We start from the raw sequence: 25,637 nt of genomic DNA, 5'->3' as shown, positions 1-25,637 counted from the left end.
GTACTGGTATAACTCTTTTTTTTTTTTTAACATCTTTATTGGAGTATAATGGCTTTACAATGGTGTGTTAGTTTCTGCTGTATAACAAAGTGAATCAGCTATACATATACATATATCCCCATATCTCCTGCCTCTTGCGTCTCTCTCCCACCCTCCATATCCCACCCCACTAGCGGGACACAAAGCACCGAGCTGCTCTCCCTGTGCTATGTGGCTGCTTCCCACTAGCTGTCTGTTTTACATTTGGTAGTATATATATGTCCATGCCACTCTCTCACTTCGTCCCAGCTTACCCTTCCCCCTCCTCATGTCCTCAAGTCCATTCTCTACGTCTGCGTCTTTATTCCTGTCCTGCCCCTAGGTTCTTCAGAACCCCTTTTTTTTTCTTTTTTTTTAGGTACCATATATATGTGTTAGCATATGGTATTTTTTTCTCTCTTTCTGACTTACTTCACTCTGTATGACAGACTCTAGGTCCATCCACCTCACTACAAATGACTCAATTTTGTTTCTTTTTATGGCTAGTAATATTCCATTGTATATATGTGCCACATCTTCTTTATCCATTCATCTGTCGATGGACACTTAGGGTGCTTCCATGTCCTGGCTATTGTAAAGAGAGCTGCAATGAACATTGTGGTACATGACTCTCTCTGAATTATGGTTTTCTCAGGGTATGTGCTGAGTAGTGGGATTGCTGGGTCGTATGGTAGTTCTATTTGGAGTTTTTGAAGGAACCTCCATACTGTTCTCCATAGTGGCTGTATCAATTTACATTCCCACCAACAGTACAAGAGGGTTCCCTGTTCTCCACACCCTCTCCAGCGTTTATTGTTTGTAGATTTTTTGATCATGGCCATTCTGACTGGTGTGATGTAATACCTCATTGTAGTTTTGCTTTGCATTTCTCTAATGATTAGTGATGTTGAGCATCCTTTCATGTGTTTGTTGACAATCTGAATATCTTCTTTGGAGAAATGTCTATTTAGGTCTTCTGCCCATTTTTGGATTGGGTGGTTTGTTTTGTTTGATATTCAGCTGAATGAGCTGCTTGTACATTTTGGAGATTAATCCTTTGTCAGTTGCTTCATGTGCAAATATTTTCTCCCATTCTGAGGGTTGTCTTTTCATCTTGCTTATGGTTTCCTTTGCTGTGCAAAAGATTTTAAGTTTAATTAGGTCCCATTTGTTTAGTTTTGTTTTTATTTCCATTTCTCTAGGAGGGGTCAAAAAGGATCTTGCTGTGATGTCTGTCGTAGAGTGTTCTGCCTATGTTTTCCTCTAAGAGTTTGATATTGTCTGGCCTTACACTTAGGTCTTTAATCCATTTTGAGCTTATTTTTGTGTATGGTCTTAGGGAGTGTTCTAATTTCATTCTTTTACATGTAGCTGTCCAGTTTTCCCAGCACCACTTACTGAAGAGGCTGCCTTTTCTCCACTGTATATTCTTGCCTCCTCTATCAAAGATGGGTGGGGTTGTGTTCCTGTCTTGCTAGTTGTTTGGCATAGGGTGTCCAGCACTGTAGCTTGCTGGTCATTGAGTGGAGCTGGGTCTTAGTGTTGAGATGGAGATCTCAGGGAGGGCTTTCACCATTTGATATTATGTGGAGCCAGGATGTCTCTGGTGGACCAATGTCCTGAACTTGGCTCTCCCACCTCAGAGGAACAGGCCTGACACTTGGCCAGAGCACCAATACCCTGTCAGCCACACACTCAGAAGAAAAGGGAGAAAAAAAGAAAGACAGAAAAAAGTAAAATAAAATAAAAGTTATTAAAATAGAAAATTAAAAAATTATTAAAAATAAAAAAATTTAAAAGTAATTTAAAAAGAAAGAAAGAAGAGAGCAACCAAACCAAAAAACAAATCCACCAGTGATAACAAGCACTAAAAACTATACTAAGGAAAAAAAAAAAAGGACAGACAGAACCCTAGGACAAATGGTAAAAGCAAAGCTATACAGACAAAATCACACAAAGAAGCATACACATACACACTCACAAAAAGAGAAGAACGAATATATATATATATATATATATCTGTATATATAAAGAAAAGGAAGAGAGCAACCAAATGAATAAACAAATTTACCAGTGATAATAAACTGTATATACTAAACTAAGATAGACATAAGACCAGAAACAAATTTGATGCAGAAAGCAAACCCCGAGTGTACATTTGCTCCCAAAGTCCCCTGCCTCAATTTTGGGATAATTCGTTGTCTATTCACGTATTCCACAGATGCAGGGTACAACAAGTTGATTGTGGAGGTTTAATCCGCTGTTCCTGAGGCTGCTGGGAGAGATTTCCCTTTCTCTCCTTTGTTTGCACAGCTCCTGGGGTTCCGCTTTGGATTTGGACCCGCCTCTGCACGTTTGTTGCCTGAGGACGTCTGTTCCCGCTCAGACAGGATGGGGTTAAAGGAGCAGCTGATTCGGGGGCTCTGGCTCACTCAGGCCAGGGGGAGGGAGGCGTGCAGATGCGGGGCGAGCCTGCAGCAGCAGAGGCCAGCATGGTGCCGTGTGTTCTCCCCAGGAAGTTGTCCCTGGATCACGGGACCCTGGCAGTGGCGGGCTGCACAGGCTCCCGGGAGGGGATGTGTGGATAGTGACCTGTGCTCGCACACAGGCTTCTTGGTGGCGGCAGCAGCCGCCTCAGCGTCTCATGCCCGTCTATGGTGTCCGCGCTGATAGCCGCAGCTCGCGCCTGTCTCTGGAGCTTGTTTAGGTGGTGCTCTGAATCCCCTCTCCTCACGCACCCCGAAGCAATGGTCTCCTGCCTCTTCGGCAAGTCCAGACTTTTCCCCGGACTCCCTCATGGCTAGCTGTGGTGCACTAACCCCTTCAGGCTGTGTTCACGCCGCCAACCCCAGTCCTCTCACTGCGCTCCGACCGAAGCCCGAGCCTCAGCTCCCAGCCCCGCCCGCCCCGGCGGGCGAGCAGACAAGCCTCTCGGGCTGGTGAGTGCCGGTCGGCACTGATCCTCTATGCGGGAATCTCTCGCTTTGCCCTCCCCCTGTTGCTGCGCTCTCCTCCGTGGCTCTGAAGCTTCCCCCCTCCGCCACCCGCAGTCTCCGCCCGCGAAGGGGCTTCCTAGTGTGTGGAAACCTTTCCTCCTTCACAGCTCCCTCCCACTGGTGCAGGCCCCGTCCCTATTCTTTTGTCTCTGTTTTTTCTTTTTTCTTTTGCCCTACCCAGGTACGTGGGGAGTTTCTTGCCTTTTGGGAGGTCTGAGGTCTTCTGCCAGCGTTCAGTAGGTGTTCTGTAGGCGTTGTTCCACATGTAGATGTATTTCTGATGTATTTGTGGGGAGGAAGGTGATCACCACGTCTTCTCTGCCATCTTGAAGGTCTCTCACATACTCTTTTAAATTCAATCTAAGCTTACAACTCAGTCTGCTTTTGAGAATGAGTTTTGTCTAGTGTTTTTCCCATGAGTACAGCATTAAAACAAAGTAGAAAAATACTCACACATTTTTTAAAAATTAATTAATATATTTATTTATTTATGGCTGGGTTGGGTTTTCGTTGCTGCACGCGGGCTTTCTCTAGTTGTGGTTCAGGGGCTAGTCTTCCTTGTGGTGCACGGGCTTCTCATTGCGGAGCATGGGCTCTAGGCGCACAGCCTTCAGTAGTTGTGGCATGCAGGCTTCAGTAGTTGTGGCTCGCAGACTCTAGAGCTCAGGCTCAGTAGTTGTGGCGCACAGACTTAGTTGCTCCGTGGCATGTGGGATCTTCCCGGACCAGGGATTGAACCCGTGTCCCCTGCATAAGCAGTCAGATTCCCAACCACTGCGCCACCAGGGAAGCCCTCACACATTGTTCTTAAACAGACTGTTTTTTCCAGAATTTCAAATGTTTCTGAAAAGATAAGCAAGTTTATAAAAGATAGAGAGTTCATATTTTAAAAAATATTGTTTTAAAGAAGAAAATAAACCTGGAATGTCTGCCTAGTTTTCCATTTCATATTTATTTAACATCTAGTATATTTCTGGTCTCCGTTCCAGATATACCAAAAAATAATGTTTTCCTATATGCAGTTTAAATATTATTGGGATGTGGGTCTCCAAAGATAGCTCAGAATTAGCAGGAGGAAAAATGACTTATAAAGGCATTTTCCAAAATCACATGGTAGAAATTTAGAAGAATTAGTATGACTTATGGAATGCCCATCTTTTGCGTAAGAGAAAAACAGGCAGGAAAAACCCATACTGCCCATGTCAGACCAAGACCAACATGTCTCAGGCTGTACCTCAATTCCTTCATTTTGAAATTCAGATTTTCCCTTCTTTTCTCCTTTCTATAGTTGCACCCTCTTGAAGATTTTGGAGTTTCTTTTGCCCTTTAATTATCTGTTGAGTAACAAAATTTTGCCTAGCTCATCCTTGCTTTTCAGCAGCCACAAAAACCACTCACAAAACCAAAGGAGAAAACAAAATTGAGAACACTGACATTGACACTAGGATGCAGCGCTAGCAGAACGCTTTCTCTTTCCTCTGCTAGTTTTTACTGGATTTCATTTTTTATATTAAGCTTCTCTGCATTGTGAGAAATGACTAGTGAGAGCCTTATAATCTTACGTTCAAGTTCCAAGAAGATGGGAAACCTTCCATTCGTTTTCAATTTGGTCATTATGGGAATGACTCCTAATGACCCAGCCTGGATTACACCTGTGCCCCTACAGTGGAGGTGAATGCAACACTAAGGTTAATCATGCTCCAAGAATACTTGGGTTAGGGATGGAATTTTTTAAGGGCTGTGAAGTGCTCTTATAAAAAGGATGTTTAGAAACTATTCTGGGCTCTTGTAAATATGAGCACCAGGTGCCTACACACACACACCAGTTACAATGATTTAGTTCACTCCTGAACTTTTTCATATATAGTGAAGCATTTCCAGTGGGGATCGACTGTGACAGGTGAAGTATTATACATGTGGCATCATATAATACCAGGCTGAAGAGTAGTGAACTGGAAAGGGGGCCATGTGGCAACAGTTTCTGAAATATATTATTTTGTTTTTTGCAGAGTGGTAGCAACAGTGAAAATTCCCAACTCTCAGTGAGGCAGAGATTGTTCAGTGGGTAGAATCAGGAAAAGTACACACAAGTGAGTAGATTTGGTACCAGTGATAGGATAACAGGTTGCACACCAAGAATGTGTGTTTGGGCCCATAAGGATGTGTATTTTTGTATCGGAATCCTTCATTCATTCAGCTGTGTTTTGGGAATTGTGTGTTCTATCTGGGTGGGAAGGCATATCTTGTGAAAACACAGATTCTGCCATCTCCTTAAAAGGTTAGACTTTTTCTTCAACTGAATTCCACATATACGTAGTAACACTTAGGCAGATAATACTGTACTGGGAGCAAAACTGAAGAAGCGTCTATCCTTCAGGAACTCACAATCTTGTGTGGCAGCCCTCCCACCCCCAGCTGCAAACACATAAAAATCAACTACAATGCAGAGTGGCTGAGTGTTTAGGAGGCAGTGTTGCATTGTTAACTAGATATCCTGTGTGTGTGTGTGTGTCTAGGGGTTGTCTGAGAGAGCTTTTAAAGGGAAAAAAGGGGGATATTTGAGGCATAGTATCAATAATTTTGCTGCATTTCTGAGTACTTTTCCCTCTCTATCCTGTCTGGTGAACTTCTTTCTTTGTAACAGAACTTGAGGATGAGATTGGAGATAAAACCTGTAATGAGGAGACAGTCCAAAGTCAGGGAAAGCTGATTCAAGAGCTGAGTGAGAAACTGAAGTATCATAGACCAAAAAGAATTTGAAAATGTTTGCCTAAAGTGAAGGCAACAGAAGCAGCTGTCAACATATGAAGTAGGGTGTCAGGAGTCTTCAATTAAGAAAAATGAGCGGAGGGGGCGTGGACTCGTGCAGTCCTAGATGAATATAAGGAGAGAAGCTCCCAGCATCCCTGTTGCCTTTAGTACATCTCAGCGTGTGGGGTCAGCCGGCTGTGGTCAAGGGGCTGCCTGTGGGGTAGCCGTGGAATCCACGCCTCCAGAACCAAATGCACAGTGTTACTTCACACAGGTAAGAGAAACAGCTTTCATATTTATTGCCTCGATTTATCACACATTTAAAGCAGAACTTAATAAATAAATGAGATTGATAATGTACCAGAGCAGATATACTTAATTTAGTTAAATATATCACATAGTTCTTATGGCAGCGTATCTAGTGTTTTATGAGGATGGTAGATAAAAAAGGTAGGTTAATATAGATGAGTTTGACGGGAGGGTGTTTGGGGTACAAAATGAGGGAATGGTAAAAATGTTTCAATAATGGGATTTTGTAATGGAGGACCAGTGCTCCGGTGTAACAAATGCTATCTGCAGGACCTGACAGAGGATAAAAATATTTCAACAAAGTTGAAAAACGTGCTGGTGATCCATTGTTGAAATATAAGGTTACACTTTTAGTAACCAGAAGTATATTAGTTTGATGATTTTCATTCATACAGCCTACTCATTACCATTAAACAAAATCATAACCCAACATCATCCTTGCCAGAGTCTTTTCTCTTTTATTAGGATTGGTTTTTTATAAGTACTCTGCATTATGCATGTGACTAATGAAAAAGACTATGCTTATTCCAGTTATTTTGCTTTATTTTTTTGCCCTCGATTAAACAGGTTTACATTTAATCCCTACCTACTGGTGTCGAGTTGCTAAATTTTTTACCAAGTTTGAGAATCCTGCAATTTTTAATTTATTCTAATTACTGAGATAGATTGCAACTTGGAATATTTTAGTGGCGTCTTACATAATTTGAAGTAGGAAAAGTAGTCTAAAGTGATTAAATATATGTTTTAAAAAGAAACTCCTAAGTAACTCAGCAATTCTCAAGGTAAATAAGTTATGCAAATTTTTTGCTGAGTAATGGGAACACCTCTGGGTTCATAAATCATTTAAAGCTGTGGATGGGTATTAGTGCACTGGCATAAGGTACATCTGGTAAGACCACATGTGGGCTAGGGGATCTAACAGCCATTGTGGAATTTTATTACATTCTTCCTACCATAAGAAGGTTGCCTGGAAGGGTAAAGAAATGGCAGAAGAAAGATATTGGTGAGAATAACAAATAGTTCAGGGACTTAGGGAGAAGTTGTAAGTGGTACAATATTTAGCATTATCAGTTATGTTAGGGAACTACAGGTGAGAGGTCTCTGTGATGAGATTCTACCACAGTCCTGGTCACATAAGACCACTCCTGGCCCCTTTCCTCTCTTCTTATCCTCACTTCTTATCCCACTGTATAAGCCACAAACACAAGTACAACATAAATATAAGATATATATGTATATATAAAACAAATGTGTTTGTGAGAGAGCGAGAGAGAGAGAGAGAGAAACTCTTTTAAGTAGGCTCTTTCTAAAAGGCCAATCAGATAAAGTGGCATTCTTCATTTCCTCTATAAAACACGCTAATGCCTACAACATGCTGATAACTCATGGCTTATAGTCCATTCCAGCATATCTGGGCAGTTCCACTAAAGTAGTTGAGCTGTGTGTTTATCCATACTTAATTTTTTTTTTCCTAAAAACTTTTATGCCTGTAGGACTTGTAATTATATGATACATTTACTTAAGTATATGACAATTTATATTTTCATATTCTAAGTATTATATTCACAATCAAGTGTAAAATAGAGTTGCTATTTCTATGAGAAACAAGTAGAATATCCTTATTTCACTCTGTTTGTGATTCACAGTGATATTTTTATAGCTTTTGTGTTTGTTTTGGATTGAGGTAGTACTGATGCCGTAAACCTGGTCTCTGTTCACTGGTGCCGAATCAAATCTTGGAGACAGAGTTTTGGGTGAAGTAGAAAAGAATAGCTTTATTGCTCTGCTAGGTAAGTGGGACACCATGGGCTTGTGCCCTTCAAAAACTGTGTGTCCCAACATGGGGGAATCTGGTGAGGAGTTTTACAGCGCCCTTCAAAAACTGTGTGTCCCAACAAGGGGGAATCTGGTGAGGAGTTTTACAGCAGTGGTTCAAGGGTTGCTGATAAGGATCAGGTGTGTAAAGGGCTTTCATTCCTTTAATCTGGACTCAGGTAATCTGATGAGCTTCTGTGGTTCCTTGAATCTGGCCTCAGGTAGTCTCCTGATCTTCTCTGAATAATGCTTCATCAAGTAGTTAACATCTTCCATTTGTTGGGGGTTTTAGTTCTTCAGAAGAGCTCAAAACTATTGTTATGTGTATCCATTGAGGCATAACCAGGATTCTGTCCCAAGGCTGCGCTGTTGTTTCTTGACTGCTCCTGCCTTGTCTCTGCATCCCCTCCCTTCCCTAATTAGCAACTGTTTGAACCTGTCCTTTGGAGCACAGGGAAGGTCATAGAGGCTGAACAGGAAGGCTCCCTGTGCCCAGGAGCCCCACAGGGTCCTGCTCGGTTTCAGTACTTGTTTTTTTACAGATAAAATCCTTACTTCTTCATGAAAATGTTTCTTGTTGCTTGGCTTGTAATATGTTTTCTGGTGCATCTTGATTTTTAAATTGTTTTTTAAAATACCTTCATCTTTGGATGAGAGAAAGAATATAACAGTTTGTTGATTGTTAATATGTAAAGAATCCTTAGGCTGGGTGGTACTTGTGTTACTTTTTACTTGAGATATACAACATTGAGTTATGCAACCTTGCTGTTGGCCATCACTCCATTATCTTGTTCTTTGTCTAGCAAGCTCTATTCTATCCCTAATGGACTAAGCATCTAGGTTATTTTTGGCTTCCATTTTCTGCTTCTGTGATCCCTTGATGTACTAGAAATTTACAATCGCCAGAATGTACTAACACAAGGTTCATTTTGTCTCTAGTTGGACATAAATCCCCTACTTTGGGAACTAGATCACCAGTATAAAATATTTCCCATTAGTAGTCTCCTGCTTTAAAGGATTCATTTGCTACTATGTTTATTAGTAAATATAAAGGGAAATTAAAAAGAGCAGAAACTTTTTTTGTTTGTTTCTCTATTTGTAGGTGGTTGGCAGAAGCTGATTCATAGTCCCTTAGCTATCCAGTTTTCACGAAAAGACTTTCTGGTATTTTGGCGTTGTTTAGTTTAACCCACTGAATGACTTAGTATATAAAACTTGTGTTTTTGTGTTTTATAGTATAGACTATATGTATTTTTTGTTGTCTAAAAACTATGCAGTTCTCCTTAAATCAAAAATTACTTTTGTAATTCTGGGAAATTATTTAACATTGTCTGTATTGACAGTATTTTTTATTTAAGTTCTGTATTATATTTGAAGGGCAGAATAAATTACAGTTTTGTGAGAAACGTAAATTATGTTATAAATATGTGCTTAGTTGATGAATTAAATATAACTGTGGCTTAAGATATATTATGACATAGTATCTTTACTCCTTTTTAAGGAAAAAAAATGTTTTCAATTGTGATATTTAAGGAAGGTCAATGCTGTCAACTTAGTATTGCTACACTAACTGGTGCTAATTCTTTATTTACATCTCACTTTCTTTCTGAACGTTGATGGATGACCTAGACTGAGTACTAATCCTCCTCAACAAAGAAAAATCAGCAGTGGGTCAACTCTTAACATACAATAAATGGTTAGGTCATCCTTCTGTGAGTTGCTCAGTGATTTCTGAGGAAAACTCAGAACCATCTGATGCAAAGTAAAATAATTACAGTGATTTTTATGGCAATCTTGAGATTAATTACTGATGTTCTTAAAAAGGTTATGTGCGTTTTGCCAATTATTATAAGTATCCTGAGGAACAAATGCATAATTATAGAAAACTGCTGCATCCTTCTTTAAAAACATTAAAGCATATAATGATACCTAAAATCTAGACTGTTACTTTCAACTCAATGTGTACAGATTTCCTGTGTGCATTTTTTTTATATTAGTTTCCATTTCTCACTCTCACTGATGCGAATACTTTCCAAGGTTTTAGCAGTGATGTGGCACTGTTTGCACAATTTTTCACCTAAGCAAGTGCATATAAAGATAGGCCATGAAGCACAAAATATGTAGCTCTCTGAAAATTGCTGTGTTGGTAAATGTCTTTCATATATTCCAGCAATTTTTAGTACAAATAATGTGTTCTTGTATTTTCAAAAAAGTTGTATATTATTTTAAAACAACTGATCTGCTTGATGTTATTCTCTAACACCTTGTTCTACAAATTTTGTTTGTAAACGTTAAAAGCTTTGGATATTTCAAAAATAACTTTTGATTCTAAACTCTTCATTTAATGAAGTTTCAAACTGATGTCTAGACTGTTTAACATTCATGATGTCAGCAGAGTCTTGTAAAAGAATCATGAGGCATTAGCCAAAGGGAAAGACAGAAGAGGAGAGAAATAATCACTTTGAGATGTAATTAACCTCCTGTACCTTCCAAGATTTTGATAGTGATGCCTGGGGGATGGGGAGGGAAATGCGAGCTCTGGAAAAATTGTTGGAGGATTTTCCAGGGCATGTCTTCAGCTACTTAGGTTCAATAGAGTGAATTTCTATTCTACGGTTCGTTGAAGGCAATGTGTATGTTTCTGTGATTATGTGTGTCAGGGTGTTCCTCTGTCCCTTTGTAACTTCTAGGAAAAATGAGAATTTCAAAAGTATCAATGATCCAAAATGTGTTACATTAATACATCTGGGAACAGAGATATTAAGAAACGCTAAAGAAGATATTCTATGTTGCTAACTAAGCCAAGAATACTGCACACTCAATTTTTAAAGCTAAGAATATTTTAAAGAGAAGAATTTAAAATATCTGGTTAGAAAATTAAACCTGCATGTTCTATGTGTACTTGAAAATAATATGTATTCTGATGTTGGGTCCAGTGTTCTATAAATGTTAATTAGGTCAATTCGTTTGATATTGGTGCTTAAATTATCACTCTCCCACCCTTTGTGCTATTGCTATCATATAATTCACTTCCACATACTCTATAAACCCAATATAGACATTGCTGTTATCTTTATGTTAAAAATCAGTAGTGTTTAAAGAAGTTTTTTAAAAGTCCTTTATGTTTATCAGCATATCTATTCATTTTTGTGTTCTCCATTTATTACCATAAAACTTGATTTTTAGCTAGTGATTTTTTTCCCTCCAACACAATAAAAAATTCTTTAGCATTTCTTTCTTTTTTTTTTTTTTTGGTACACGGGCCTCTCACTGTTGTGGCCTCTCCTGTTGCGGAGCACAGGCTCCGGATGCGCAGGCCATGGCTCACGGGCCTAGCCACTCCGTGGCATGTGGGATCTTCCCGGACCGGGGCACAAACCCGCGTCCCCTGCATCTGCATTGGCAGGCGGACTCTCAACCACGGTGCCACCAGGGAAGCCCTAGCATTTCTTATAGTGCAAGTATTTTTAAGTTTTTGAATGCCTTTATTGAATGCATTTATATAATTTCAAATGCTTTCCTTTGATGACAATTTCTGCTAGCATAGAATTCTTGATTGACAGGCATTATACTTCTTGCATTACTTAAAAGGTTTAATTCTTTGTCTTCTTGCCTGAATTTTTAAGATTCCTTCATTGTATCTGATATATTTTTTTCACTGAATCTAATGTGTTTTTCTTTCTCTTTCTGGCTGTTCTCAAGATTTTGCTTATTTTTTAGCAGTTTGATTAAGCTGTGCTAGGTATAGTTTCTTTTATTTAAATTTGTTATTACTATTGCTGTTATTTGCATTTATGCTGCTTGGAGAGCCATGAGCTTCATGGATATGTGTGTTGACATCTTGCACTAATTTATTATCTTTTCAAGTATTTCTTCTGCCACATTTTTTTGTTGTTGGCCCTTCATTAACCCGTGTTAGATTGTTTGGTATTATCTTGCAGATCTAAGACTTTTAAAATTTTTTTGAACTCTTTTTCCACATTATGTTTCAGTTTGAGTAATTTCTATGCACATATCCTAAAATTCACTATTTTCTCTTATGTCTAACATAATTATATGCCCATTGAATGAACTTTTTATCCCTGATAATCATAATTTCACATCTAGCATTTCTGTTTGGTTCTTTTCTTTATGATTTCTATCCTAACTGGATTTCCCAACTGTTCACATATATTGTCTAACTTTTCCACTAGCTGTTTTAATCTGAACTAATAATTCTAAATCTGGGCCATCTCCGAGTCTGGTTGTGTTGACTATTCTCTTTGCATTACTACTTATTCTCTTAACAAGGGGTCACATTTTCTTGCTTTTTTCACATCTTATACTTTTTGATTACATATTGGACATTGTGTGTAGAAAATAAAAACAGGTGTGAGATAAATAATACTTATGCCCCCAAAGTCATGCTTATTCTTCTTTCAGGCCATTAGAGTGGGGATTTGAGTCACATTCTGTAATTTAACTGGTTCTGGAATTTTTTGTTGCTTTAGTTATATTCAGTTTATGCAGTTCAGTTTATTTTTGACGGTAGGATCATAAGCTCCCTTTTAACAGAATTTGAGCTCTGAGGGCTAGAACTTTTGTCTCAGATTTTCTGCCCTATATTCCTATTTTAACTCCCCCACCCCATACCTTCACCTTAGGAGTGTCACTCCCTGTTCTCCTACCTTTTCTCCAATGGTAGATGGTATTTTGATTGACCCTAAAGGGACCTCTCCAAAGTCACCTATCCCCTCATAATCTGCGAATTTACCAGATGACTGTGCTAATAACATGGCAAACACCAAACATAAAGAATAAAAATGTATTAGTATTTCACACCATCAGAGACTCCCAGAGGATGGACTTCACCATCCTGAAGTTGGTGGTGACAGGGTAATTGGAGAAAAGGCAGGACTACAGAAGTGCAAGTATTTATACATTAATTAGGGAGGGATTATAACACATATGAGTTGTCAACCAATTTGTTATATTTGAACTGTAACTGGCATTTGAAGGTCTGCCAAAAAGGGAACTTCTTTTTCTAAATTTGTTACAGCATGCCATAAGGATTGCTTATACGTGGGGTTATTTGAGATATAAGTTAATGATGGAGAGAATTGGAAAGTGAGGGAACTTGGCTCAAAAAGGCCTTATGTCAAACAGTTGTCACTCAAACATCGCAAACCTGTTGCCCTTCTCATTGCAGATTGTCGATACCTCACACAAAATGTAAGACATAGAGTGTGGAGTGTTTCCACGTTCTTGCTGTGCCCTCACATGACATACAAAAGGAGCTGTTTTTTTGACTCGCAGTGGAGGTTTCTCTCAGTGATCTGCCATACCGTGAATATTTAAAAATTTGCTTGGTTTTCTTGTTCCACCCTCAGGCTGTATCTCACCAGTGCACCTGTGCCTCACAGGGATGCTTTCTTGGTTCTCTTCCCCTTCCCACAATTTTTGAGCTTCACTGAAGGCTGTTTAAAAAAAAAAAGTTGGCAGGTGGGTGCAAATTCACCTTGTATCTGAGGCACCCGGGAATTTTAAACTCTCAAGGGAGCTCTAGCTCAGCCTTTTCTAATTCACTGAAACTTCATCACGTCTTGTTTTCTGCATCTATGGTGGTTTCCTCCTCCTTTCTCTGATCAATCAGAAGAAAGCAGCTTGTGTCCATCACAGCTGGGGGAGATATTACCTATTGGATTTTAGTTTATTAGGTTACTTTACAACATCAGGTCTTTGGGCCTAAAATAAACAGTGTTTTGTAGGTAATGCATCTTGTTCTCACTGTTAGAATGAGAGAGTTATTATTTCTCTAGTGAGACTCCCTGAGTATGGGTCATACTTTTTCTGACAGCCTTTTAATTTTTGTTTAAGACTCTACATTTTAGATAATGTATTGTGGCAATTGTGGATTCTGAATTTTTTTCTGAATTTTCTATAGTGTATTTCCTGGACTCATTCTATGAAATCTATCTCCTCCTTGGTGTGCAGTTGCTCATGTCTATGCTTTATGTTTTAAATTATTAGTTTTATTTTTTTCTTAGCTTCTCAGGAGTTAGCCCTGTGTCTGGATATCATAGAGGTCAGCCAATTATTTGGGCAGAAGTTATGTTTATATTTTTTGAACCTGGAAGGATTCCACAGTCTGCTGTTGGATCTCTGAGACGCTTGGAGACTGCACCCAGAGTTCAGCCATATTCGAATCTGTTTTAGCTTTTACTCTGTGCTAGGCCCTCCCAGATCATCCTTGCATACATGAAGAGTTTCCCAGCAAGGTATATGAGAGGGGCTTATTTTGCCTTTCATAGGTTCTCTCCTTTATTGGAAACCCCACTAAAATTCTGGATGCTGTGTCACCCCATTTGTCATTTGTATGCCAAGTTCAGTGGTGACCCCATGTCAGAGCTGCATTTTTCCCTCGTTCCTTTCCTAATGAACTTGCTGTTTATACTGACAGTGCTGCTGTGGGTTTCGCCCTCCACTCCAAATTAATTCTTCCTCCTCTGGTAGTAAGGCTGCTGATTTTCCTCCTAGATTTATGAGATCATACCAAATAAAGTTTTTTTCTATTGATGTCTAATTTTATAGATTAGTTCTGTATGCTTTTAAAATTTATGTAAAAACAAAAACATAGACTTTATTATTTTATGTTTGAATTCATTCATGTTGTTACATGTGACAGTATTTTTTTTTCTTGCTGTATAGTATTGTGTTATATGGAAACACCCTATGTTATTTACCCATTCTTCTCTCAGTGGGTATCACTGGGATTTGCTATTGTGTTTAATGTTGGTAGGAACATTCTTTTCATTGAACATTTCTTTCATTGCCCACAGTTCTGTTGAGTTTATTCCAAAAGAAGAATTGCTGTGTTACAGCTTTAGTAGATGATACCAAACAGTTTCCAAAATAGTTATACGATTATATACCCTATCCAGCACTGTATGAGAGCTCCACTTGTTACACAGACTCTCTAATACTGTATTGTTTGCCTTTTTCATAGTAGCCATGTTGGTGTATTTTAAGGAAAATCTTATCAGAGTTTAATTTGAATTTCTCTGATGACTAAAAATCCTGGGCATTTTCTTTAGCTGTTTGAATATCTCCTTTTATGCAATGCCTTTTCCAGTCTGTTGCTGATTTTTCTTCTAGAGTATGATCTTTTTCTTACTGATTTCAAAGTCTTTACATATCCTTTAAGTCCTTTTTCATAGCCACAAGTCTGATTCCCTGGGAAAGAGACCCTGGGGTAGAGGTGCAGGGAGGAAATTTATGGTGGAATGGTCCCAGGATCAAAAACTTTGGGGGAATGAAGGAAGCAGGATTGAGGAGAAATGAAAGGAAGGTGTGCTCTGACGAAGTCACAGAAAAGGCCTCAACTGATCCCTCTGGACTGCTGGCACTGCAATGTCTCTGCAGAATATTAACAAATTGGGACATGTGAGCCAAAACTTTACACCATGGTTTCAAGTCACTAGATGCATGCTACCTCTAGGAGGAGGTCTGATATTAGACAAGATTGTTGTCTTAAGCTGAGGACAGTTGCCAGGAGGGGAGACTAAGCTGGACAGTGTCAACTATTTAACACTCTCAGCAGTTGGTGAAGTGAATGCTGGTGGCCTGTACACTACAGAATCTACTACATTTAGATATATGTATTGCAAATATTTACTCTCACTTTACACTTGACTCTCTTCTTGGTGTCTTTTGGTAAATAAAAGTTGTTACATTTAATGTGGCAAATTTTATCAATTTTTGTATGGTAGTGTTATTGTTTGGTATTTTACTTATAGAACCTTGTATACTGTAACACTGTAAGGAATTTTCTTATGTTTGATTCCAAAGGCTTTACTGTTCACCATTCCATTTATATCTATAATTCATCTAAAATTGATGTTAGTATATAGTGTGAGATACAGGTCGAGATTGATTGTCTGCATATGACTACCCAATTGACCCGGAAACACTTATTTAAAAAAAGCTTTTCCCATTGTTGTACTGTTGTCATAAATGAAATATTTGTATGAGCATTTTTTTTTTAATTTTTGTTTTGGTCTATTAGTCTGTCTTATCTCTTGCCTATACTATAATGCAGCTGTGTGGATATCTGGAGGATCTAAAAATACATGATAATTCAATATGTGAATCTTGTTTGAATTCTGGTTCATGTTTTGAAATGACACAGGACAATTTAGGGACAATTGTGGAGATTTGAATGTAGACTATGCAGTAAGTGACTTTAGAAAAATATTGTTAACATATATGGTAATTTAAAAAGTTACACAGAACACTATTCTTATTTTTAGTAGTTTCATGCTGAAATCTTTAGGAGTCAAGTGTCCCAAGATCTGTGGGTTATTTTCCAATTTATCAGCAAAAAAAGAATTATACAGATGAATAAAGACTAAAAAAGCTACATGGTACCAAATACCAAATCTTTTTTATTTCTATAGTTTTTATTGTTTTCAAATTTTTATAAAAAGTTGGGAAATTCAATTGGAAAGAAATTTAATGTTCTTAAAGGAATTCTACATACTCTTTTATAGAGTTCTAAGTAAATTCTTATAAGTCTAATTAAACTCTTAAAATAGTCATAAATACTAGTAATCAAACCAATAATACTTCTAAAAATATTTACTTTTAAATTAACATTCTTTGTTTTATAATGAATGCATAATGAATTTTATAAAACAACCCTTTTATAACAATATAGAGTATAGGCTGTATGTGGAAAGGGACAAAGCCCATGGAAATGATCCTAATTGAGAATTGATAAAAAAAAATATGTACATGGAATAACTTTGCATTTATTTGTATCATATTCAGTTTTTTTCATCAATGTCTTAAAGTTTTCAGAGTATAGCTCTTTCACTCTCTTAAGTTTATTCCTAGGTATTTTATTCTTTTTTGATGCAATTGTAAATGGGATTGTTTTCTTCCTTTCTCTTTTTGATAGTTAATAATTAGTGTATAGAAAAGCAACAGATTTCTGTATATTAATCTTACATTCTGCAACTTTACTGAATTCATTTGTTAGCTCTAATAGTTTCGTGGTGGCGACTTCAGGGTTTTTGATATATAGTATCCTGTCATCTGCAAATAGTGACAGTTTAGTTTTTCATTTCCAATTTGCATGCCTTTTATTTCTTGTACTATGACCAGAATTTCCAATACAGTGTTAAATAAAAGTGGTGAAAGTGGGCATATTTGTATTATTCCTGATTTTAGACTAAAAAGCTTTCAGTTTTTCACCATTGAGTATGATGTTAGTTGTGGGTTTGTCATATATGGACTTATGTTGAAGTATGTTCCCTCCATATCGACTTTGCTGAGAGTTTTTATCACGAATGAGTGTTGAACTTTGTCATGCTTTTTCTGCATCTATGATAATCATCTGATTTTTATCCTTTTGTTAATGTGGTGTATCACATTGATTGGTAGATCTTGAACCCTCCTTGCATCCCTGGAGCAAATCCCACTTCATCACAGTATATGATGTTTTTTATGTATTTTGAATTTGGTTTGCTGATATTTTGGTGAGGATTTTTGTGTTTATATTCATCAGAGATATTGGACTGTAATTTTTATTTTGTAGTGTCTTTGTCCATTTTTTGTATCTGAGTCATGGTATTCTCATAGAATGAATTTGAGAGTGTTCTCTCCCTTTCACACTTTTTGGAATAGTTTGAGAAGAATAGGTGTTAACCTATACCTACCTATATTTTTGGTAGGATTTCTCTGTGAAGCCGTCCAGTCCTGAAATTTTGTTTGCAGGGAGTTTTTTGACTACTGATTTTTTTTTTTTTTTTTTTTTTTGCGGTACACGGGCCTCTCACTGTTGTGGCCTCTCCCGTTGTGGAGCACAGGCTCCAGATGTGCACGCCCAGCGGCCATGGCTCACAGGCCCAGCCGCTCCACGGCATGTGGGATCTTCCCAGATGGGAGCACGAACCCGTGTCCCCTGCATTGGCAGGAGGACTCTCAACCACTGTGCCACCAGAGAAGCCCTGATTCAGTTTTAATACTAGTAATTGGTCTGTTCAGATTATCTATAGCTTCCTGATTCAGTCTTGTAAGATTGCATGTTTCTAGGAATTTGTCCATTTCTTCTACGTTGTCCAGTTTGTTGGCATATAACTGTTCATAGTATTCTTTTTTGATTGTTTGTATTTCTGTGATATTGGTTGTAATTTCTCCTCTTTCATTTTTTAATTTATTTGGGTTCTCTTTTTTTTTCTTAATGAGCCTGGTTAAAGGCTTATCAATTTTGTTTATCTTTTCAAAAACTCATTTCTTGGTTTTCATTGATTTTTTTAATAGTCTTTTGTTTATTTTTTCTCTGATTTCTATTAATTTCTTCCTTCTGCTGACTTTGGTCTTTGCTTGTTAATATTTTTCTAATCCTTTTAGATGGTAGGTTAGGTTGTTTATTTGAGATTTTTCTTGTTTCTTGAGGTATGCCTGTATTGCTATAAACTTCCTTCTTAGAAGTGCTTTTGCTGAGTTCCATAGTTTTTAATATTGTTAAATTGTCTATACTACCCAAATCAATCTACAGATTTAATGCAATCCCTATCAAAATACCCATGACATTTTTTCACAGAACTAGAACAAATAATTCTAAAATTTGTATGGAACCACAATAAATCCTGAATAGTCAAAACAATCTTGAGAAAAAAGAAGAAAGCTGGAGGTATTGTGTTCCCTGACTCAGACTATACTACAGAGCTACAGTAATAAAAAAAACAATATGGTATTTACACAGAAATAGACACATAAATAAATAGAACAGTATAGAGAGTCCAGAAATAAATTCACACACATATGGTAAATAAATCTCTGCAAAAGAGGCAAAAGTATACAATGAGGAAAAGACAGTCTCTTCAATAAGTAGTGTTGGGAAAACTGAACAGCTACATGTAAGAAAAAATGAAATTAGAAAATTTTCTCACACCATATTCAAAAATAAACTCACAATGGATTAAAGACCTGTATGCTTAAAACCTGAAACTGTAAAACTCCTAAAAGAGAATACATGCAGGACACCCTTTGACATAAGTCTTAGCAATGTTTTAAGAATCTGTCTCCTCAGGCAAGGGAAACAAAAGCAAAAATAAACAAATAGGACCTAATTAAACTCAAATGCTTTTACACAGCAAAGGAAACCATTGACAAATGAAAAGACAACCTACTGAATAACAAATTTTTGCAAATAATATATCTGAAAAGGGATTAATATTCAAAATATATAAAGAGTTCATACAACTTAATATCAAAATCAAAAAACTCAAATAAAAAATGGGCAGAAAACCTGAATAGATAGCAATACTTTTCTGAAGAAGACATACAGATGGCCAATAGGCATATGAAAAGATGCTCAATATCACTGATCATAAGGGAGATAGATGCAAGTCGAAACCACAATGTGATACTACCTAACATTTGTCTTTTTTTTTTTTTTTTTTTTGCGGTACGCGGGCCTCTCACCGTTGCGGCCTCTCCCATTGCGGAGCACAGGCTCCGGACGCGCAGGCCCAGCGGCCATGGCTCATGGGCCCAGCCGCTCCGCGGCATGCGGGATCCTCCCGGACCGGGGCACGAACCCGCGTCCCCCGCATCGGCAGGCGGGCCCCCAACCACTGTGCCACCAGGGAAGCCCAAACACTTGTCTTTTTGATGATAGTCATTCTGGCAACAAATAATAAATGTTGACGAGGATGTGGGGAAAGGGAAGCCACTCACTATTGGTAGGAATGTAAATTGGTACAACCACTATGGAAAACAGTACGAAGGTTCCTCCAAAAATTAAAAATAGAACTACCATATAATCCAGCAATTCCACTCCTGGAATATATATCCAAAAAAAACCTGAAAACACTAATTCAAAAAGATATATGCACCCCAATGTTTATAGCAGCATTATTTACACTAGCAAATATGTGGAAGCAACCTAAGTGTCCATTAACAGATGAATGGTTAAAGAAGATATGATATATGTAAACACACACAATGGAATAGCACTTAGGTGTTAAAAAAAAATGAGATATTGCCATTTGCAGAAATATGGATGGGCCTGGAAGGTATTATGTTTAGTGAAGTAAGTCAACCAGACACAGACAAATACTGTATTTTTTCACTTATAGATGGAATCTAAAAACAAAAATGAATGAATATAACAAAAAAGAGACTGACTCATAGAGAATAAACTAGTGTTTATCAATGGAAGAGTGGTGAGGGGAAGGGCAAGCTAGAGGAAGAGAATTAAGAGGTACAAACTTAAGTATAAAATAACATACAAGGATGTAATGTGAAGCACAGATAATATAACCAATCTTTTATAATAACTTCATAAAAATACTGAATCACTGTATTGTACACCTGAAACTAATACAACAATGTAAATCTACTGTCATCCATAAACATAAATATCTAATGGGCATTAAAAAATAACTGGCATGATTTATATACTAACTGGGCATGACTTATTAGGAAACATTAATATTATAAACTAAATCATTATATTTACATTTATCTTACATGTTAGCTAAATATATATGATTAATTATTCAGGAATTAAAACTCATGTATGTGCTAACACAACATTGTAAAGCAACTATACTCCAATAAAAATTTTAAAACTCATGTATGTACAATGTACAGTGTTCTTACAGTGTTTAGGGGATTGAAAACTTATTTGAATAGAGCAGAAGTGATAACTATGAAAAATTTATTATTGATAGAAAAGAAATTTCAGCGTCTCCAGAAATTTGTTGCCAGTTCTTCAATGTGGAAAATTGGAATAACATCAAGGAGGCTGTTTTTGACTATAAATCCTATGTTCAGATTATCTGAAATTTAAATCTAAATTAAAAAGCCATTTACCTTTTTTATCCATCCAGTATAAGAAAGTCATACTTAAAATAAGAGTTCCATAGTGAAAGATTATTGTGAAGCATTTTGTGATGTAGACAACATATATAATTTAATAAATTACAAGGACCAAGTCTACTCAAACTCGAAAAAACCTAAAATTTAAATTAATCAATATTTCAATGAGTGATATATTGATGAGATGTAGATATTTAAGAAAGTAAGTAGCTTTGTTTCTTTCCCTAAATTATAATAAGATTCCCAGTGAAGCACTGTAATGTATTTGCAGCATAAATAGATGAACACATTTGAGATTTACTCTTTAGCTTAAAAGATATGTTTAATTTTATCCAAAATTGTTGTAATTAGAAAATGTAGCTTCTAAAAATTAAAATTTACTCATAAATATTTGAGGAACACAATGTCAAAATAAATACATCCCAATATGTTTGCCATTTCCATAGAAAATAAGGTATCAGAAAATGTAAGCATCAGAATATCATAACTAATTGGCTCCTATAAAAGCAAGACATAATTATTTTATGTATTATAAATAACTGAGTCCCTAATTATGATTAAATGTTGAATTTTATGTTATTTTGTTTAATTTTATTGAATATAATTATGCTCAATTTGAACATATTTGAAATTCAATGGTTAAATATGATTTTATATAAATTTACAGAATGATATTCTTTCATATAATTCTTACTTCTAAGAAATAAATGATACATGGTTCTTAAAATTATATTTGTGGAAAGATAGCCCTTTCCTAAGGCATAAGGAATCTGGGAGTTTGTACTTATAGTGGCCACGATGACACTGCATGTTGGGGTCTACTGAATAGGGATTTCATAAGGGTGAATAGATTGCTCTGACACATCATATCATCATGAATCCCAAGAACAGTCTAACAGCTTCAGTTAGTGTATGGATGCTTACATCAGATAACTATTGGAAGAGTAACAGAAGCTTATAAAATGTGACTCTTAACATTGTACAAGGGACGAGTCACAGCCTTCTTTTTGCTTTAGCTCTCAAATCCATAAAAACTAGGGCAATTCATGTGGATGATTTTGTGCTGTATCTCCACAGATTTTTGAGCCCCAGTTTCCAAAGATGTGTTTAGGAAAGGTGCAGCTATATTAGTCAGTCTTTACAAATTGACTTTTCAATGTCTCTTGTGTCTTATCCTCTTGTCTTTAGTAGTATTGATATAACAAGCTAGGTATAATCTTTTAGGAGGTTTTGCTCACAGTCATTTGCCATACATTGCTAATCTGAGATACATACAATTATTACCTAATATTCAAATCATTAGAAAATCTTCATTTGAATAAAATTAATGAAAATTTAACAAATAATTTTTAAAGGAAAGAATGGCTGCTCCCTACCTAGGGAACTGAAAAATTAGGGGAGATCTTATAATATTGGAAAAAATAGTAAGATAATCATGCAGAAACTTTATCATGGTTGCCTCATTTTCCTTGTGTATCATATGCTGGATTACAGGAAAATTCTGATAGTAATTTTTCTGCTACCAAGGTACAGTAATGCTCTGGGTACACTATTCACCCTGCCAGTCTTTTTTTTTTTTAATCTATGCCTAGCGGCTCCACGGCATGTGGCATCTTCCCGGACCGGGGCAGGAACCCGTGTTTCTTGCATCGGCAGGCGGACTCTCAACCACTGCGCCACCAGGGAAACCCCACCTTGCCAGTCTTAACAGTTCTTTTCTCACTTTGGAGCCTGATCTTGTAAACGGTAACATTTAAAATCAACTTGTTACTTGATTGTATTAAGAGAAAGAAAGATGTGAGAAGAAACAGCTGTATCCTTGACTGCATTATTAGTAAATTGACCATATTTTAAAAGTTGCAGCAGATTGTAGTATAAGGACAATGTTTATTCATAGTCATTAATTGTCTAAAAGCATGAGAGACAGTACAAGTGTGAACAAATTTTGAAAATTAAGAGTACATGCTTGAGGGCTTCCCTGGTGGCGCAGTGGTTAAGAGTCTGCCTGCCAATGCAGGGGACACGGGTTCGTGCCCCGGTCCGGGAGGATCCCACATGCCGCGGAGCGGCTGGACCCGTGAGCCATGGCCGCTGAGCCTGCGTGTCCGGAGCTTGTGCTCCGCAATGGGAGAGGCCGCAACAGTGAGAGGCCCACATACCACCAAAAAAAAAAAAAAAAAAAAATGAGTACATGCTTGAGTGTGTCAAATAAAAACAAATCCGGAATTAGATAAGGAGAGTTTTTTATTTTTTCAAAAATACTATTGCAATGTGAAGAACACTTTGATCTTAGAATCTGTAGCACCTCAAAATCAAACCAAAAAATTTTTTTTTCTTTTATAGGAAGGGATAAGCAGAGCTATCAGGTACTTATAAGGGAAAATTGGGGAAGCAGGGGTCTTGACCAGACAGCATGAGTTTGATAGGAAACATTTCTTGCTAAGGTGACCACATTCTTGGCAAGAGCTCGTAAGGGAGGGTGTTCTGCGTTTCAGCGCTGGCTCAGACTTGGAGGCAAGATAAAGTTCAGGGGCCTTCATGGAGGAGAGAAGCCTGACTAAACTTTAGCCAAGGAAAAGCAGAGAGTAAGAAATAGACAACTGTGGACACTTGCTTAAGTGCAATTAACTACTCCTAATACATATACACAAAACAAGAAAAATATTCTGCTACTTCATGTTAAGACCAGACTACAAACCTGGGGCCAATTTTATCTTTCTAAACTATACTTGTCTCTTTCATAATATACACAATTTTATGTATTATTATATCTTGTTATGCACATATGCAAAAATACATACACATATATAGTGTTACCATACAGTAAGTTTAAAATATAATTACTTTTGTCATATCCATTATGAAATGTTTATAATCCATTGACTGAATTTATCGTCTTAGTTTTAATGGGATAAAGAAAAATGTATGTATAGATAGATGAGAATATCTGAGTGAAAAATACAGGGAATTGTCTGTTGAATTTTAATTTATTTTGATGTCTTTAGAAATACAGATCATTAAAAAAGTATTGTAGTATTTCATTATTCCAAACACTAAGGTATATTAGAGATTTTTAGAAAATATTTCTAACTTGACAGAAAGGTTATTAAATGCTTTATTATACTGGGAATTATTTTAAAAATATGACACCTAAAAGCTTTATTTGGATAGTGCAAATAGGTTAACTTTGAGATCTAAGTATTTTGGGGTGGGATGGGCAGAGAACAACAAACATGTCTACTTTCCTGGCAGATTTCACCAATCTGTAATTCACAGAATTGTATTTATATCTAGCAGCCATCTAACCTACTATTAGCTCTTTTCATTACATATAATGTATCAGTAGTAACTTATAAGCTATATCGTATCCCATGAAATTTCTCTGAATATATAATCTCCTTAAGCTGGATTTCACAATCTAGTCTAACAAATTTATATTAAGCCTTGTAGATCTTAGGGATATAGCAAAATAATATGTTAAACAGAAGTAATATTCTCATGGCTACCAATGTGCCTGCGGATCACTTAAATTAACAGACGTCACACTGTAAACATTTACAATCATCCCACTAACATGATAATTATTGTTATGCTTTATTAAAGATAACATTAAAATTATTAAGTCATTACAGGGACCCTCTGCTATCACAGAGGAAAGCAAATAGATATAAGTAGAAGAACAACGGAAAATGTATCACTCATGTACTTCAGTACTTTGTTATTCTAAAATGCGTTTCTTAAAACAGTGTTTTCATCCATGGCATAGAAACCTTGTAGTTCCTTCTCTCTGTCATCAGATTGTCTCACTACCCTTACTGCCTGCCGTGGGATCCACGGTAGCTGCTTAGCACTCTCTGTGAACGGAGTGTTTCCTCCTCTAACACACCGAGCCCTCTGATGCCAGACTGATCCTCATAAAATGCTACTTTTTCTGTGCTAATCTTTCTCGTAAACCTGCAAAATCCCCTAATGGCTTGTCACATTGAGTTCATGTTCTTATGCCTTGTCTTATCAAATAATTCAAAAACATGTATTAACTTTTACTTTTGCTCTCTCTCCTCTGAGAATTCTCAGATGACTGTTGTCTGGGCTCATTTTGAAACAGGGTGAGGGTATAGAGCAAGGAACTACAGAATCAGAGACTGAAGGCAAGGTGAGAGAATGGAAAAGGGGAAACAGATCTTCAAACAAGAAGAAAGAAAAACAAAATGTTGTAATCTTGGAACTTAGAATTCAGCTGACAAAGCTGTGAGATTGGAAGAGAGACTCCCTTCCCCTGGTGCTATGGGATGGTGGTTTTGAGGCAGTGGGCACCAGGAAGCAAGAGTGTTATTCTCAGGCAGTCATGTCATAGGTGGGGAGATCATCGAGAAAGCATAGTACAGAGAGTGTCTGAATGAGAAAGTTCATGATTGAGGAGTATGATACTTCTGGATTTGGAAGGAGTCTATGAGGGATTTTACTTAGTTTTATTGAGATGAAATTTGCATTGGATTAATCTCACTGTTTGTTCAGTGAGTTAGAGTAAAAATTTAAATTTCCGTTTCCTGTGTGCTTTGAAAGTGACACTTGCCCCCACCATGAAATCCTATGGTTTAAGATTTATAATCTCCCTCACATAGTCATTTTAACCTGATCTGCATGTGTAGAAACATCACAGGAAGAATATCCATCATATGATCACTCATGCCTTAGGCTTACCTCAGGACTCCTTTCAGGGAAAGTTTCATAAATTCTACTCAAATTTCTTCCAGCCTAGGATTATACATTCAGTTATGTTATTCACATTATAAATTAGACACTAAACTTAATGTTACAGACTGCACCTTGAATTTTAATAATTAGTCCTTACTTGGCATAGTATCTGGCATTCAGGAG

Source organism: Hyperoodon ampullatus, assembly GCF_949752795.1.
Source record: "Hyperoodon ampullatus genome assembly, chromosome: 4".
Classification (NCBI taxonomy): Eukaryota; Metazoa; Chordata; class Mammalia; order Artiodactyla; family Ziphiidae; genus Hyperoodon; species Hyperoodon ampullatus.
The sequence above is the reverse complement of the archived record's forward strand: the minus strand, read 5'-3'. Positions refer to the sequence as shown.